This window comes from Balaenoptera physalus (genome assembly GCF_965194825.1).
Source record: "Balaenoptera physalus genome assembly, chromosome: 15".
Taxonomy (NCBI): domain Eukaryota; kingdom Metazoa; phylum Chordata; class Mammalia; order Artiodactyla; family Balaenopteridae; genus Balaenoptera; species Balaenoptera physalus.
The window spans coordinates 69860051-69874340 of NC_138894.1; the positions used below are offsets into that span (position 1 = coordinate 69860051).

At 37.0% G+C, this 14290-nt stretch overlaps 1 long non-coding RNA gene across 2 annotated transcripts in view; it reads left to right on the forward strand.

Moving 5' to 3' along the window:
• LOC309644267 overlaps positions 1-14290 on the forward strand; it is a 215327-nt gene that overhangs the window by 187072 nt on the left and 13965 nt on the right. The window contains exons 4-5 of one of the 2 annotated variants that reach the window (XR_014254329.1): positions 11498-11544; positions 13168-13308. This is a non-coding gene — a long non-coding RNA (uncharacterized lncRNA). Of the gene's footprint in view, positions 1-11497; positions 13309-14290 lie in introns of both variants that reach the window. The other variant, XR_014254328.1, reaches the window with a different exon arrangement.

The following is a 14290-nucleotide window of genomic DNA, read 5'->3' on the forward strand; positions in this document are numbered from 1 at the left end:
GGTCCCGATGCACACACTACTTTGTGTGTTCCCTCCAAGAGTGAAGTATCTGTTTCCCCCAGTCCTGTCGAAGTTCTGCAATCAAATCCTGCTAGCCTTCAAAGTCTGATTCTCTAGGAATTCCTTCTCTCATTGCCAGACCCCCAGGTTGGGAAGCCTGACGTGGGGCTCAGAACCTTCACTCCAGTGGGTGGAGTTCTGTGGTATAATTGTTCTCCAATTTGTGAGTCACCCACCCAGCAGTTATGGGATTTGAATTTATTGTGATTGCGCCCCTCCTACCATCTCATTGTGGCTTCTCCCTTGTCTTTGGCTGCGGGGTATCTTTTTTGGTGAGTTCCAGTGTCTTCCTGTCGATGATTGTTCAGCAGTTATTTGTGATTCCAGTGCTCTTGCAAGAGGGAGTGAGAGCACGTCTTTCTACTCTGCCATCTTGAACCATAACATATTTTATATGTTATATAAATGGAAGTATCCCTTTCTCTATTTGGGATTCTCTTATTATATGGAGCTCTAAATCTCTTTCATATTTTAATCCCACATAGTTAACAGCTGCACATTCTCTTAGTCTCTGACCTTCTTTGATGCCCAGGCTACAGGTTTCCCTGTCCTACATGTTAGTAGCAATTCATCTTTTCCCTTCATAGTATTTAACATACTTGTTATTGTATATTCAGTGATGGGAACATTTGTTTACTGTCTGTCTCTGACCATTAAACTAAACTCTCAGAAAATGGAGATCATCAAACTGATGTCCAAAGAAGGTTCCATTTCAGGGCATGTTCTGATCCCCTTACCTCTGACGAACATATTAAAACATTTTAACTCTCAATGCAGTCAGCTATGCAATACAGGACCAAAGAAATTCCACAGAAGTGACTAGGCAAATTTCCATGCTGTTGAGGCATTGCTTAGATTAATTCAAAACTAGATTTTATATCATTTAGATCTATTCTGTTGTTTAAAATATAATTATTAATATTTTTATTTCAGCAGTTTGGAGACATTATCCCATTGTCTTTAATATGTATTGTTGCTGATGAAAAGTTTAATTTCTGTTCCTTTGTAAGTGCTCTCTTTTTTGTTTCATGCAATTTTGGATATTCTTGATGATCTGCATTTCAGTTGTGGATTTATTTTATTAATCATCTTTAGGACTGAGTGTAATTTTTTAAACCCCAAAAAATATTATTTCTCTGTTAATTCTTCTCATTTTTTGTCTCTGTATTTATATTAGGAATATACTGGCATTTCTGAAACTAATCCTGTGTATCTTAAACTTTCTCTGTGTTTTTCCAATTCTAAGTCAATTTGTTTTAAATTCTCTGAAATTTTCTCAATTTAATTTATATACAGTATTATTATATTGGCCTTCACCCTTATTGGTTCTCTGATTTTCAACTTTTCTATTAAAATGTTCTAATCTAAACAAGAACTTTTTTAATTGCTAATTTTTAGCCTCTTTATATTTTACAGATATGCCATCATCTCTAATAGTAATATGTGCTAATATGTAATGATTGCTTATGTTGCACCAGGTACTAAGTGCTTTAACTGTATTAAATCCCACATCAACTCCATGGGAAACTGAGGGGGAGAGGGTTAAGTAACACACCTAAGGTCACAGAGATAGTGAATAATCCTCTTAAGATTTCTACTTTGTTGATTTACAGAATTGTCTGATCTTTCTCCATAACTTGCCCCTTTTTATTTTAAATTATTTATTTATTTATTTATTTATGGCTGTGTTGGGTCTTCGTTTCTGTGCGAGGGCTTTCTCTAGTTGTGGCAAGTGGGGGCCACTCTTCATCGCGGTGTGCAGGCCTCTCATTATCGCAGCCTCTCTTGTTGTGGAGCACAGGCTCCAGACGCACAGGCTCAGTAATTGTGGCTCACGGGCCTAGTTGCTCCGCGGCATGTGGGATCCTCCCAGACCAGGGCTCGAACCCGTGTCCCCTGCATTGGCAGGCAGATTCTCAACCACTGCGCCACCAGGGGAGCCCCGCCCCCTTTTTATTTTAAAGATGTTACTAACCCCTCTAGTTCTTTACACATATCACATGTTTATTTTAGAGTCCCTCTCAGATGGCTCTAATTCCCAATCGTAAATCCTCCCAGTTATTCAATTTATAGTTGTCTTTCTTAGCATTGAACTTTCTCATATATCTACTGGTTACACATATTTGTTGTCAGAGAGTTCAAATTACATGGAGTTACATGTCAGGAGTCTCATGTGGGTGGTGTGTGTGTATGTCTTCAAGAGCACTGTTTCCTGGTTACCTCTGCCTCTTTTCTACTGGGTTCACCAATTCTGAAATAGATTGTATGTGAGATTTTTAGACTTAGGTTTTCTGTACTGTATGGTTTGCACAAACTTGATCCTCAAAACTATATTTTAGTCTCAGGGTATCAATTATTTATGACTTCATTTCACCTTACTTCCAGAATAAAACTCCAGACCAGAATTTATATATGAAGTCATCATTTCCTGAAATCCAGCTTCAGACTAGGATCCCTATTCTTGCTACTTAAAGTACCCTGTACTTACTCTCCTTTTGTAGATGTTTCAACTTCGACTTACAAGTTACATACCTGGTTATAGTACATTATCAGTTGCTCAGTTTTGATGCTTGGTTAACAAATGATTATGAGGTGCTTTTTGTTGTGGTAGTCGTTTGGTTTTGTTTTTAGGGCACTTAGGCATTTCCCTTCCATGCCTGTAATCTCAGAGATACATTTTAAATATTTTGAATGTATATATCATTCATCATTTTCTATGATTTAGACCAGGAAAGTGTTTTCCATTTCTGTTCAATCTAACATCTTGGTCAGAAGTCCATCCTTTTAAATTTAAACCTGTTGCACGGTAAATTTTCTTTAGGAACAGATAACCAAAACTTTCCTGGGTGAATGGCTGTGGTTTGAACCTTCAATATTTGTCTCTCTCTTGAAACCAAGAGAAAAGATATATTTGTTTATAATATAGGAATTTTTTTTTTTATAATATAGGAATTTAATGCTTTTTTCTTTGTCATTTCAATTCTAGGTAGGAGTCAATTACATCTCATCATGAACAATAGGAAAACAATGCAATTGCTCATGAGTTTACTGTTTCATATAAATATGAATATATTCTTCAAAATTTATTTTATTCTCCACTGACTTGGATAGTATGGAATCAGGCAGGATGTATTTGCAGAAAGTCACACTCAGAATGAGTGGCTTTTAGTAAAATGTGAGAAGAGAATATTTATCTATTAAAAATTCTATGTGTGTATCTACTGGGTAAGAGAACTTTCTATATGCTAGCTGAATCTGAGCCTTAGACATCTAAAAAAATATTTCCAGTAGTCATATGATGGAAAAGAAGAAAAAGAAAATTCAGCCAATTTGTTTATTTTTCATACAGTCTCCCTTTAATCCCATCAGCAATCTGCCAGATATGTTACGTGTAGAATTAAAGAGTATTCTCAGTTGATCTCTTTGATTAAGACCCTGTTAGTAGAACAGGAAGAAATGACAGGGCAGTGCATCCTCTTTTAAATAATTTCAGAATATTGAGATGCTTCTTCAGGGGCCAAAGCCTGACAATATTATGTTTCAGACTTCCAAGTCTCAAAATAAACCAGTCAATTATTGTGTGCCAATTCAATGTAAGATTTATTTTATTGTTAAGACTCTTAGTTCAGCAAAATCACAAATGGGATAATGATCCTCAACTAAATTTTGTATTTCAAGAGACCTTTGAATGAAAACTGAAAGAACTTTCTCCACTGTATTTATATGTGTGTTCAATGTTTTGGCAGGTGTAGAGAAAATTTGCAACTGGCAAATCATCAATTTAACTTGACAAACACTTATTTAATGGGAACTCTGTACCAAGCACCCTGATAAATTTTCTGAGTGATTAAGATGGAGTCTGTGCTTTGGAAGAGAGCCTGTGCTATGGATGAGATATATGTATAAGCAATTGACTTTAAAACAATGTGTTATAATAGCAGCTCATAAAAATGCTCTCACAACGGAACCGAAGAATTAATTAGGCTCATTTTAGGGAGATCAAGGTCTAATCAGTAGAGCATATTGTGATCACTTGAGGAGGGAAGGGTTAAACTTTATTCTCTCTCCAAATATTCTGATACTTCTCTTTTGGCACAGAGGAGGGAGGCTCTACTTCTCCTACTAGTGAAAATAACTCCCCATGGACACATTGATTTGCTGCAACTTATGAGAGTAAGTTATGTCACTCAGATACATTGAAGACCCTCCTCCAAATCATTAACGATGACTGGCTTATTATCTCAATATGGGGGAAGCAGAAACCTGGGCAACAAAAGAGTCAAATGCATGCAGAAAACTATGGGACACTTAAATGCACCTGTGCTTACAATTCATTCATTTATTCAACACTTATTATAGAGGCATTGAGTTAATTTCCCACTTCATTCAAGTATGCTTATAGGTCAACTTGTACATAAAAAGTTTCTTGATGTTCTGATAGAAAGAGGATTCTTCTTCACTCTTTATTACTTCGTTCTGTGTTATTTTTAGTGCTACCTGACATACTATGTATTCCTTTCCTTGCTTCTTTCATGTTTCCTTCTTACCAGAATATAAGTTGCCTGAGACCAGAAGTTTTACTTACTGCTGTATTTCCAAAGACTTGAACAATGCCTGTACATGGCAGGCACTCAGAATGCCTGATTGACTTTTGAATTAATTATATTATAAATTATCTATTACATGCCAGATATCATGCTAATATTGTGAATGGATGGAAGTATCAGGAGATGAGGCACAAAAGATAGGTTAGGAATAAGCCTCAAAGGGCTGCTCAGAGCCATATATACCAAATATGAGACTTTGTTCAAATTCATGAATATTGTCTATTTGCTTCCTATTTTTTTTCCTAAGAGACATAACTTAATACAACCTGTAGGTCATCAAACTATGAAAATTGTAACTCCCTGGCTGCTTCCTGGTTTTGTAAATAAAGTTTTATTGGAACACAGCCACAGCTATTTATTTACATGTTGACTATGATTCTTTCCTGCTACTACAGCTGATTTGAGTAGCTGTGATGGGGAATGGATGGGCTGCAAAACTGAAAAGATTTATTATTTGACCTTTTATAGAAGTTTGTTGACCTAAGAGAAAATAGAAGCAGGCAGACCAACGAAGAGACAGTTGCAATGCTCCTGGCAAGCAGGGATGATGGTGTTCACTGAGTGAGATAGACTTGACAGGATTTGTTGAATGAACAATTGGAATGATGTGAAGAAGGGAACAATAAGGAACAGTTCTCCCATATGGAAGGATACAAGAGATGTTACGGTAGTAGTCAGTGGTACCTCCACGTGGCTGAGAATTTTGGATAATATATGGTCTAAATCTCTAGAGGAAAGAGAGTTTCATCCTAGTAAATTCTGTGGTCACTTGTGCATGCTCGGCAAATGGTACAGATTTCAATCAATGTGTTTGCTTGGTAACTAAAGGTGTCATTATCCCCACTGGGAACCAATTTCATCCTCAAAAATGTTCTAGAGCTGTGCATTGTGGAAGCCACAATCTTTCCTCTCATGACAAAATTCTGTGTTTTATTTACAGGGAATATTAAAGTAGAGATACTGGTGTCAGGGGATTTCTGGGCTGCTGAGAAGGCACCTATGGATTTAACAGAATGAATGAGAATGAACTAGAAACTAAGTAAAGATAGATCCCAAATGAGTCCTGGGAAAACTGGGGATAACCTCAAAGATAGTTTGCACTGAAACTTGAAGACCATTGAGATTGGTCAAGGAATAAATGACCATGAAAATATTTACATTTTTATCCTGCATATTGAAAAGTATTAATCTTAAACATAATTTTTAAAGTTCTTTCAAGTAGTATTTAGAAGTAAATATCAAGCTGACAAATACATAGAATTTCCCCAGTAGAACCTTAAGGAATAAATTGTTGACAAGGACTCCGCTGCTATATGTAAATTTCAGCTTAATTCTGAAACTATGATTAAAAAATACATGTTTCTAATTCTTCATTTTCTATTGCTGAGCTATCAATAGGTAGAGTATCATCACTAGATTGAAATCTCTTGTATTTTGTCCTAATCTTGTCACACTGATATCTTGGGAAAATTATTTTCCTGCCATTTTTCAGTTTTTTTCTCTCTGCTTTTTCATGAAATCCTATGAGATTTTTCCATGCTTTATGCAACACAAAGTATAAGGCCTTAGAATCAGAAGTCATCAATCATAGAGCCTGGAGAAAGGTCAAAAGGTGCTGCATTTAAGAGTACAGGGTTTTGCAAACCACGTGGATCCAGTTTCACAAAGGTCCTACCATATAACTCATTCAACAGATTATTTAAACTTTGAGTCTCCATTTTTATCTATAAAACATGGACACAAAACTATATTTCCTAGACTGATAGAGGTATCTAATACATTTTTGTGCATAAATTATTAAGCCCAGGTTCTGGCACGTAGTGGATACCCCATAAAAAATAGCTTATACAATTGTTACTCCCAAATTTTGCTGACTTTTCATTTTTGAACTTTTCGAGGCTTTCTGGTACCATGATACTTTTGTATTCTTTCCCAAGTGATGATCTCTCATTTCCCCTTTCTGCCTGGATATATTTGTTTGTTCTTACATCAACCCATCCACTATCCTTGACCCATTGTTCCCTTAGCTGAAACTGTGTCATATATGCTACATCTCCTGTCTTGCCACTTCCAGAAGACTGTAAATATTTGTATCTAATTCCTCCCAGGCTGAGAGATTCTATTCACTTATGAAACCCCAAAGAAGGTGTTACATACAAGTGTGACCATATCATTTATAATCAAACAGGGATAATTTGGGAATCAAAAGTGAATGCTATTCATAATTACAGCAAGGCACCTGGTGAAAACCAGGACCACTTAGGGCAAACAGGTATGCATGATCCTCATACTTACGAGCAAAGTTACTTCTGAAAATTTACATTGAAAACACAGTACAAATCATTTCCTCATCGTTGTCTATCATTTGGGACCTTGCAAATAGTTTCATTTTATAAAAAGTGCTGATTGGTATGGTTTCTACATGCTCAGATCAGTTTTATGTGGTGAAATGGGAACTGGCTTAATGCCCCAAATATTTGTAGTCGAAAGATGCAAGTGATAGTCTCAACAACAGAAAACCCAAAGGCACTGTAAAGCCAGGTAATCACCGACTCTGTGTTACCAAATCACATTGACCATTTTGACAGTGGGGCTTTATAGCGATTCATTTAGTTGTCCAAATAAAGATTGATGTAGACTGCCAAAAATAAATTCCCCTAGTTTTGCTTACCAAAAATACACAGTGCCAAAACTCATGAATGACTGCAGAGGCAATTAATCTGAATCACATACCAGATAGCTACAGTCAGTGCAGTTTCTCTGTGAGTGCGCTGCATTTAATTTGAAATGGCAAAGTAAGGGTAAATAAATTAATAGGTTGTTCTCCTAGATTTCTCTTGTGAGTATAAGTAGCTGAGTGTTAGAGTTGGAAGACATTCCCATTAAGCCAGTGAACATTCCTCCAGCAGATGCTATGTGTCAGGCACTGTACTAGACACTAAGGGCATTGCCCTTGCTTTGTGCTGAGAAACAAGTAAAGAAGCAGACATTTGTGATGCCTGTCACTGCACATCACTTAGGTTACTGGGGCACACTTGTCAACTTCAGTTTTTCCATATATGACAGATATGTATAGGGTGGGGAAGGCATAGCTTTTTTCTCCTTTGTAAAAAGAAATGAATCGTTTATATCACTCAGGGAAAGTGGGCATTATTTTCTTGTCACATGAATACTGAAAAGGAGCTTGCCTTCCTGCATTTCTTCCACCAGTTTATTCCCTCATGGGAATTCTGTATTGTTGGAAAACACTCTATCACCTTGACGGACCCCTCTACCACAATCCCATCTCAAAGGAATTCCTGTCTGCTGGAGAGATTATTTGTGTCCAGGAGCCTGCTGCCTCCTCTTCCTTAAGGCAATCATAACTTCTTGAGAACTAATGACCTTCTCCACGAATTTAAGACTGATATCTAAAAGGGTTTTGGGTAGCCAGACTACTGTACTGACCTATCTGGTTGGTTCCATCCACTCAGAATTCTCATCATTATTGATGCTTTGCTCCTCTGCAACATTATAAAATTGTCTCAGAGGCTTAGAGTTCCTGGTCAGTCTAGGTATTAGTTTCCAAGGGCTGCAGTAACAAATTACCACAAGCTAGATGGCTTAAAACAACAGAAATTCATTCTCTCTTAGTTCTGGAGGCTGGAAGTCTAAAATCAAGGTGTCAGCAGGGCCATGCTCCCTCTGAGACTGGATACAATCCTCCCCTGCCTCTTCCCAGCTTCTGGTGGTGGCCATCCATCCTTGGCTTCCCTTGACTTGTACCTGTATCACTTCCATCTCTGCCTTTGTTACATATGGCATTTTCCTCTTTTTATAAGGACACCAGACATATTGAATTAGGAACCACCCTCACCTTAACTTGATTATATCTGCAAAGACCATATTTCCAAATAAGGTTACAGTCACAGGTACCTGGGGTTAGGAATGCAACATGTATTTTGTGGGTCACAATTCAACCTATAATATTCCATGGTATAGGAATCTTCTGGAGAGCTAGCTTTCAGAGAAACTGCAGAATCAGATAAAGCAAACTCTCCATTCACTGAAAGTCTTCCCTGATATCTAAGGCAAAGTGAGTCTCTCTCTTCACTTATACTTATGTCTGTCATTATAGTCATGGTCATGAGTTATATTTGTCTATTTGTCAGTCTTCTACTCCATGGAGAGAATCTTGGAGAGTGACATGATAAAGAACAAGAAGATGGGCCCTGGAGTGAGCATCATTTTAAGTTCCAATTTCCTCACTAAGCAGGCTGTGAGGGATGCTGCCTAGTGATTCTAATACTAGACATCCATGTGCCATCATCTCTGCTCAATACTTTTTTGTTTTTTTGAGAAGGGTTATTTGATTTGCATACCAAGCTATCAGACTTTGTGCATGAGAAATTGAAGTGATAATTTGAGCCTTTGGACATTATCTCTCTCTGGTATTGACTTCATTCTGGCAGGCAGCTAGAGTATGGGGATACCGTATTCATACAAAGATTGGATTGATAGGGCTGAGTGAGCTGGTGTGTTTCTAGCTTATAATTCTTCAAAGAAGGTTGTCCTTTGGGCATTTCAAATTAGATCCTGGGCCTTTCTTAGGGACCTTCTTCTTCAGTGGGTCCTTGCTTTACATTTTTGTCCTCTAAACCATGTAAGCCTCCCAGAAACTCATACTGTTTTCCTTGTAATGATACATCTATTGATTTATGAATGCTGAATAAGCCTTACATTCCTTGTATGAGCCACAGTTCATGATATATTATCCCTTTTATATATTGAAGGATTTATTCACTAATGTTTTGTTAAAGAGATTTGTGTCTGTACTCATGAGAGATATTGGTTTGTAGTTTTCTTGTAATGTCTCTATCTAGTTTCGGTATTAAAGTAATGCAGGCCTCATAAAATGAGTTTGCTAGTGTTCCCTTCACTTTTATCATTTTGAAAGCCATAATGTAAAAGTCATATGATTTCTTCCTTAAATATTTGGTTAAAAATATCTGGGCATAGTGTTTTATTACTATTGTTTTATTTTTGGAATGCATTTAATTACTAATTTAAGTCTTTAATAGTTACAGGGGTGTTCAGTTTATCTATTCTTCCTTGGGTGAGTTTTGATACTTAGTCTTTTTCACTAAATTGGTCCATGACATCTAAGTTATCAAATTTATGGACATACAGTGGTGCATAGTTTTCTCTTATTAATTTCCATGGGATCAGTGGTAATGACTGCTGTTTTATTTCTGATACTGATAATTTGTGTCATCTCTTTTTCTTGGTTACCCTGTCTAGGTAACCCTGTCTAGGGTAACCTGTCTTATTTTTATTTTTAAAGAACAAGATTTTTGTCTTGCTAATTTTCTCCATGTTTTTTTTTGTTTTCAGTTTCATTGATTTCTGCATTAATTTTTTTTTTAACCTTTTCTAACTTCTTATTCCCTTTTAGTGTCTTTGCTGATTTAATGAGGCCAGTCTCTTCAAAACACACTTGTAGTCTGAGACATCCCCTACTAGTTCTTTTTTTTTTTTTTTTTAATGTGATGATCCATTTATTTATTTATTTATTTATTTATTTATTTATTTATTTATTTATTTATTTATTTATTTATTTATGGCTGTGTTGGGGCTTCGTTTCTGTGCGAGGGCTTTCTCTAGTTGCGGCAAGTGGGGGCCACTCTTCATCGCGGTGCGCGGGCCTCTCACTATCGCGGCCTCTCGTTGCGGAGCACAGGCTCTAGACGTGCAGGCTCAGTAATTGTGGCTCACGGGCCCAGTTGCTCCGTGGCATGTGGGATCTTCCCAGACCAGGGATCGAACCCGTGTCCCCTGAATTGGCAGGCAGACTCTCAACCACTGCACCACCAGGGAAGCCCCCTGCATTAATTTTTAATACTTTTTTTCTATTTGCTTTTAATAGAATTAAAATTTAATAGAATGAGTGAATTTGAGTGTAATTCACTCATCTTCTCCAGTGTCTTACGGTAGAAACTTAGGTTACTGATTTTATATTTTTCTCCTTTTCTAATATATACATTTATTGCTATAAATTTACCTTTATAAGCACTGATTAAGCAGCATTCCAAAAATTTTGATGTTATAATTTCAATTTCATTTAGTTATAAATAAATTTTATTTTCTCTTGGGTCATCTTATTTTTACCCATGGATTATTTACACCAAGTAGTTGGGACTTTTTCAGCTATCTTTCTGTTACTGATTTTAAGTTTAATTCCATTATATGATCTTAAATGTACTTGGTGTGATTTCTATTCTTTAATTTTGTAAAGGTATGTTTTATGGCCCAGAACATGATCCATCTTGGTAAATTTTGTGTGTGAGCATGAGAAGAATATGTATTCTGCTGTTTTTGTTTGGAGTGTTCTATAAATGTCAATTAGGTCAAGTTGACAGTGCTGTTCAGCACTATATTCTTACTGATTTTCTGCCTGTTTGATCTATCAATTATTAAGAGACAGGGGTATTGAAATTCCCAATTATAGTTGTGGATTTGCCCATTTCTTATTTAATTTCCATCAGCTTTTGTCTCATATATTTTGACACTATGTTGGTGTAATATATTTTTTTTAAATGCTGTCTTGACCCGGTTTCGAGGCGCTGGCTAGAGACCAGTCACTCCCTCTTCTTGAGCATCTAAGTCCACATTCCCAACCATTCTATTGAGCATCTGACTCTCACAATCTGGGCCACTATGTACCTGCCCTAATTGCCCCAGGGTGAGGTAGTAGACAATCAGAGACAGACCCATGCCCCAGAGCTTGCTGAAATTAATCAAATTAGTCATTCTGAAACCTGCTTCCCCTGACTTTCCTTTTTCTTCCACAGAAAACCGAGTGGCCCTAGATGCTATACTGTGTTCTTCCCAGGGGACTGTAAGTATAACAAACTGTAAAACTTTCCCATTTTCCCTCTCTTGATCTGTGTCTGGCCTCCTCATACTTCACCCAGGGTGGTATGGTTAATACAGTTGGTAGGTACATACATGTTTAGGAATTTTATGTCTTTTTTGGAGAAGTGACCCCTTTATCATTGTAAAGTATCCCTGATACTCTTCTTTGACAAAGCCAACAGAAGTTGGCTTTGTGTGAAATTATAGCTACTACAAATTTCCTTTGATTAGTGTTAGCACTCTCCAGAAAACAGGCAGCTTGTAAATGGGACCAGGGCAGAAGCCCCCAGACTCAGGAAGCCAGCAGAGTGGGCGGGGGCAGTGGTGGCCATTGATCAGGTGTCCGAATAGGATCCAGGCCCTGGAGCCACTCAAGTGTCCTCAGCCCTGCCGGTGCCTCTAGGAGGGCAGGAGAGGGACTGACCTGTAGCAGGCAGCCTGGACGGGGCACCCCTCTCATCCTCCTCTCTCTGGGTGCCTGCCTGGCTGTCCCTCAGGCAGGGCCTTTCTGTCTTTGTGGGTCTGTCCTTGTCACCTCCTCTGTCTCCGTCCTGGCCTGGCTATGAAAGGAGAAGGGGTGGGGGGCGCTCAGGGGCCAATAAACTCTGCCTTCCTCCCCCCGCCCCCCCCAAAAAAAGCATGTTATATCTTATTGCATCTCTTTACTTTTAATCTATCTGCTTTTTAAAAAATTATCAATTTTATATAGATAGCACTTAGTTGGTTTTTAATCCAATCTGTCAATCTCTCCCTTTTAACTGTGTTATAAAGTGATTTTTAATACATTTGGATTAAAATCTTGCTCTTTTCTATTCATTACATTTGTTCATTGATTAGTTCCCTCCTTTTTTGGACTAATCTATTTTAACTGAAAATTTTTATGCTTCAGTTTAATCTATTAAGCTATCATTTATACTTAAACAATGGTGGTAGCTAAAGAGCGTGCAAGATAGATTGTTGAATAATCTAAAGCTACTTAAAATAGTACAATACTGCTCATGTATAGTGCAGGAAACTTACAACAAAATACCCCATGTTCCTCCCTCTCACCCCTGTGACACTGTTGTCATTGACTGCAGTTTTACATCTGCTCTACATACTCAATACTTTGTTATATTATTTCTTTAAACATGGTTATCTCTTAGCTCAATTTAGAATAAGAAAAATAAAATACTATGTTTCACTTTTTCTTATTCCTTTTCTGACTTATTGCTTATTCTTTGTGTTTCTTGCACTTGGGGTTCATTGAATTTCTTGGATCTGTGGTTTTTATGTTTTTTAATAAATTTGAAAAATTTTCCACCATTATTTCTTCAAAAAATGTTTTCCCTCTCATCTCTTTTATGGACTATTTACATACAGTAGGTTACTTGAAATTTTCACAGATCACTGATGATATATTCATTTTATTCTAAATTCCCCTTTATATGTTTTATGTTGCATATTTTCTATTGCTATGTATTCAGTTTTACTAACCTTTTCTTTTGCAATATCTTCTCTGCTGTTAATCCCATGCAGTGACTTTTTCAATTCACACATTGTAAACTCATCTCTTGAAACTGGATTTGGGTCTTTTTTTTTTTTTTTTTTCTATGTCTCTCCCTAGGTTTTAAAATATACAGATTCAAGGGGTAGAAATGTAGCAGTGGTTCCAATGAACTGGAATTTGAGAAGCATACATGGATACCTTAGTCTTTTCATGCCAGTGAAGTAACAGGCAAAGAAGAAAGATGCTGTACTGATTAAGGTGATTGATTCTGACTGATTTAAGAAGAGTTTTTTTGGATGTTGTTAAGGGGTGGGCTGATATTGTTACTATTAATAAATATAAATATAAGCTAACTTTTTTTTATTTAACATCTTTATTGGAGTATAATTGCTTTACAATGTTGTGTTAGTTTCTGCTGTATAACAAAGCGAATCAGCTATATGTATACATATATCCCCATATCCCCTCCCTCTTGCGTCTCCCTCCCACCCTCCCTATCCCACCCCTCTAGATGGTCACAAAGCACCGAGCTGATCTCCCTATGCTATGCAGCTGCTTCCCACTATAAGCTAACAATTTATAAAAAAATTTATTCATGAAAAACAACATTATATGTGAAGTACATAGATATCACAGAATAAATGAGCTTAGGGAGTTGGTGTCTGATCTGGCTTTAGGAAGATAAAAAGATCCAGAGAGAGACCCCCTTCTCAGCAGAGAAAACGAACTGAGCAATATGACATTACTGGCACAATACATAAAACTCTGGATGTGATTCTTGCTGCCCAACAAAATGGTACTTTCTCAAATGTGTGATCATAAAAATCACCTGTGTGATTCAAAAGACAGATTCTAGAGCTCTGCTCCCCATCCTGTGACACTGATTCAGAATCTCCAGGGGGAGGGGCTAAGGATCTATTTATCAAGCACTTATATCTCAAGATCAGGCAGATTGGGGAGCTGCTACACTGAAGAATGATGTTGTATATTGATATATCTTTCCAATCGATATGAAAACATTTTCTTTGTAAAAAAAGATGGATAGCATTTTCCCTTAGTGTTTAAGGCATAATTCACTTACCAATACCATCCCTCCCCACACACAATTATATAATAAACATTCTCTAAGCTGCATGAATTAGTTAATTCTATTAGTTGGTCATTTGGGGATTAGTTGAGATTTTTCATCAGTGTTAATCTCATAAAATATTAGACCATGATTCCAGGAAAAGACCACATG